Genomic DNA, 4,621 nt, shown 5'->3' with positions numbered 1-4,621 from the left:
ACGAAGCTGGCCAAATCACCAACTTGTTGTTCTATAGTAGAAGGTTTTATTGTTTTTACTCAATGAGATGTCTTATATATCCTTGTTGGTCTTAAGGATGGTGCACTTTCCGTGGAGGTCCTGGACATGGACGTGGACAACTCTCTATAGACTAGAGTATCAAAATCTCGCCTAAAGTCTATTTTCAGAACAAGATGGGCATGATCGTAAATAGATGTTATGGGTTTAATAAATACTTCATCTCGGCCTAAAGGCTACAAAACCCCCACTCTCCCTCTTCAATCAAAATTCAAGAACAAAGAAGACACGTGCGTGAGAGAGGGGGAGAGAGAGAGAGAGAGAGAGAGAGAGAGAGAGAGAGAGAGAGAGAGAGAGGAGAAGGCAAGAGAGAAGAACAAAAGTGGGTAGTAAGATTGATTTTCTTGTGGAATTTGACGTTGTAAAATGTGATTGATACGTTTCGAATTAGGTTTAGAGATGTTTATTCGGTGAATTTCATTTCTAGGGTTTGATGTTAAATGTGATTGTATGTTCTCATTATTGCCCATCAAAAGTTTATGTATATGAAAGATGTAATAGATATTTGCTGGAATTTCTTAGTTTCCCAGTGTTTAATTAGGTTTAGAAATGTTTATTCAGTTATATTCTCCTTATATCATTTCCAGATTTTGATGCAAAATGTGATTGTATGTTCTCATTCTTGCTCTGCAAAGTTCATTTATATGTAAGATATGATAGAAATCTACTGGAATTTCTTAGTTTTTTAGTGTTTAATTAGGTTAGAAATGTTTATTCGGTGATTTTCTCCCTATCTCATTTTCAGGGTTTGATGTAAAATGTGATTGTATGTTCTCATTTTTGTCCTGCAAAAGTTCATGTATATGTAAGATATAATAAAAATCTGCTGGAATTTATTAGATTTCTAGTGTTTAATTAGGTTTAGAGATGTTTATTCGGTGATATTCTCCTTATCTTATTTCCAGGGTTTGATGCAAAATGTGATTATATGTTCTCATTCTTGCCCTACAAAAGTTTATGTATATGAAATATGTAATCGAAATCTGATCGAGTTTCTTAATTTTCCAGTGTTTAATTTGGTTTAGAAATGTTGATTCGATGATATTCCCTCTATCTCATTTCCAGGGTTTGATGCAAAATATGATTGTATGTTCTCATTCTGTCCCTACATAAGTTTATGTATATGAAAGATGTAATAGAAATCTGCTGGAATTTCTTAGTTTTTCAGTGTTTAATTAGATTTGGAAATGTTTATTCGGTGATATTCCCTCTATCTCACTTTCTGGATTTGATGCAAAATGTGATTGTATATTCTCATTCTTGCCTTGTAAAAGTTTATGTATGTGAAAGATATAATAGAAATCTGCTAGAATTTCTTAGTTTTCCAATGTTTAATTAGGTTTTACAAGTGTTTATTCAGTAATTTTCCACCTTTTTCATTTCTAGGGTTTGATGAAAAATATGATTGTGTTTTAAATACAAATTATGGCTTCTTGATTGTTATGGACTTGTTGAGTGTTACCATTTCCCTGTTATAAAGTTCAATATGATGTTGATTATGAATGGGACATGCTCTCATGTACCTTTATTGTTTTATATATCTGCTCCCATAATGCCTACTCGCTTAATATATTTTCTAATTTCCTATTTATTGTATATTATTCTAGTTAGTGATGTTCCGCAACACAATATGATAACACCACATAATTATCTTTCATCACAACATATAGTGGTAGCATGGCACTCTGTTTGTCTTTATTTACAGTATTGTTGTTCTGTTTCATGCATTCTGATGATATAGCTTTTATATGCACAATCTGAAGCTTATATTGCACTGAGTAGCTATGATTTTTAAAGGTTAATTAAAGTTTTATCTTAGGGCCTAAAATTAAATGACATGATTGGTCATCGCAATATTAACTCAGTCACTAAGTTTTTGTTTGCACTAGATGATATCCTACTGTGTATCTATCGAATTATTGCTCGTAGCCACGTAGTAAATGAGTTTCGGCACTACCCTATTTCCTATTGTCACTTGGGTGCCTCACGTTAACGTGACTCGATTATTTCTTGCTTTTGTTAGTTTCTCTATGCAAATAGGACAATACTGACACTTAATTACAATGTAGAGCTTAGATTGCACTGAGTAGGAAAGTTTTGGGCAACTTGGATTCAACTAAGATGAATAATTAGGAATTATTTCTTTCGACAGGAACAATCTATATGGATTTTAAGCTTGAGTTTGTTCTCAACAGTCATCATCCACCTAGCATCCAGATGTACCTTACATTAAGGACAAGAGAGGGTTCAGATGACGAAAGTGGTGGAAGAGAGGGTTCAAATGGTGAAAGGGGCGGAAGTCGTGAATTGGCATTTGATATTTTGGTGCGGACTTTGAGGTATCTGTCTCATGCTTCGTACGTACGATTTTAATGTGTTGCCAAGCGGTTTACCCCATTACAGAATATACGTATCGTTCCTACTGCTGAAGTCACCCCAATACCTTGGTTGTATCAAATGAACGGAGATCATCCTGAAAGACTGTGTCTTGGTGCTTTTCGAGAGTTATGCTACTGCAATGGGGACGTCTTGGTGGACCGCTATACACTGTCGTATTCATCGAGATGCTTAGTCCTGATGGAAAGGAGGTGTGGGTTAAAGTTTCTTCCTAACATTTTATCTAAGAAGCGGAATTTGGAAAGGATGACTCGTATTTACATCATGCACTCATTGACGAAAGAGTTAAAACTCTCAAAAATACCTAGAATTCAATCACCAGTGTTTGGAGCTATATCTAGCCCAGCTGCTTTCCACGATATGTTTCTGTTTGTGTACAGAACTTCCTTCTCACTTTGCATCGTGAAGCGTGTTAACCTGCAGTGGTACGCAAAAGGGAAAGAAAACACAGAGAGTGGAAGCACATTGGTACTTGGCACGAAGCTTGTGCATGCTGCTATCCTTCACAAGAACAGTGCAGACCCCCAGTCAATCAGCTGTTTTTAGCTGTTTCGGGTTGATCTCGAGAATAACAATTTTGTTGAGATTTACGGTCTTTGCAATAAAATGATCCTTGTCATCAGCAATGCTACTCTTGCTCTTTACTAGCAAACAGGATCGTCTACATCAGCTTGTCCCTGGCTTTTTTCAAGCTCAGCACATGTACAATGGACATGCGATCTGCTTCAACTTCCATTTGCGAGTTCCACAACTGGATCGTTTGGAGAAAGGGCGTGGAGTGGATCTCTTTAAGCATCTCTTGTGCATGATCTTGGTTAAGGTACCTCTCCTAACATGGGATACTTGTAGGCTAGTCTTCATTTCCGATATGTTCAGTCACGCATTTATTTCGTGTTTGCATGACATTATACTTTGAGGTAGATTAACAAAGCTCCATTTCTGAGGGTATATCTCAGAGAGGTTTAAAACTTCACATGATAGTTGATAGTAAAGTCAGCTACTTGGATGCAAAACCTATTTGTTCGTCTTAGTTATCCGGTATCACTTGGAATGGAGCCAAATGGCTATTACTTTAAGCCCCATTTAGAAGTGATAATCTATAAACTAAGTAGTTCAATCAGGACTTAGAGACATCTCTATCTTTATGTCCTTAATAATGAAGTGAGAGCTCAAAGATAACATTGTTGGTTTTGATTTGTATTCTGTGCTAAACTATTCATTTAACATACAGGTCAAATGGAAGATTAGAGCAAATGGAAGACGATAGAGCACACTGGGAGGAGCGAAAGCATATCAAAGAAAGTTCAATGTTTGTAATTGGTGTATAGTGTCAGTACTTACGGATATAACATTCTCTTATACGAACCGTGAATTGTTAAAAGCCAGTGAAGGGTACTTGTGGTTCTTTCTTGGAAACTTGAGGAGCTTTTGTAGGACTTGAAGATGATGGTTAATTGCTATGTTGGTATTTTGTACTAAAGATTAGCCTCTGTTACTAAAGTTTTTCTTAGAATTTAAGAAGCACAGCCTCTGTTACTAAAGTTGAGCCCAGTACTGGTTAACTGCTATATGGGTATTTTGTCCAGCAAATATGTTTTTACCAGGTTCAGATTGAAGGTATTATCCACCAATTATTGCCTTGTGATGGTTGATGGATAGTATGACCAGGGCAATAGTTATTACGCAAGAAAAACTCAAGAATGTTTTGTAATGTTTCTAGCGCTTCAATTCTCTGAGTTGGCTGATGGTTCACTCTACCAACTGCTATCTACAGTCTTTGAGGAGGTTTGATGAGTAATAAAGGCAGTTTGGTTGTCCTGATATATTAAATCCTCTGTCACATATGCAGGTGTTCATGTAATTGAGGATGGTATTCATAATCATTTAGGTCAATGTAGAAGCAAGAGAACCCTTATTATAAAGGGAATGAGTGCTCAATAACCAGGCGATGCGGGCACACTCTCCCCTCAAGTGACTTTGGTACAGTCCTAATTAATACGCGTGGGCACAACAGTTTTATCACGGGTTATTCTCTCCACGCCACCCTCTTGTCATTGTCATGCTAACTGCATCGGCAAATGACAGAGGAGCATATGAACAATTCAGTTATGAAGGAAGTTTCTTCATGGATAACTTAGATTGACTA

This window comes from Asparagus officinalis, unplaced genomic scaffold, assembly GCF_001876935.1.
Source record: "Asparagus officinalis unplaced genomic scaffold, Aspof.V1 AsparagusV1_Un8, whole genome shotgun sequence".
In the NCBI taxonomy this organism is placed as follows: domain Eukaryota; kingdom Viridiplantae; phylum Streptophyta; class Magnoliopsida; order Asparagales; family Asparagaceae; genus Asparagus; species Asparagus officinalis.
Note: the sequence above shows the minus strand (reverse complement) of the source record.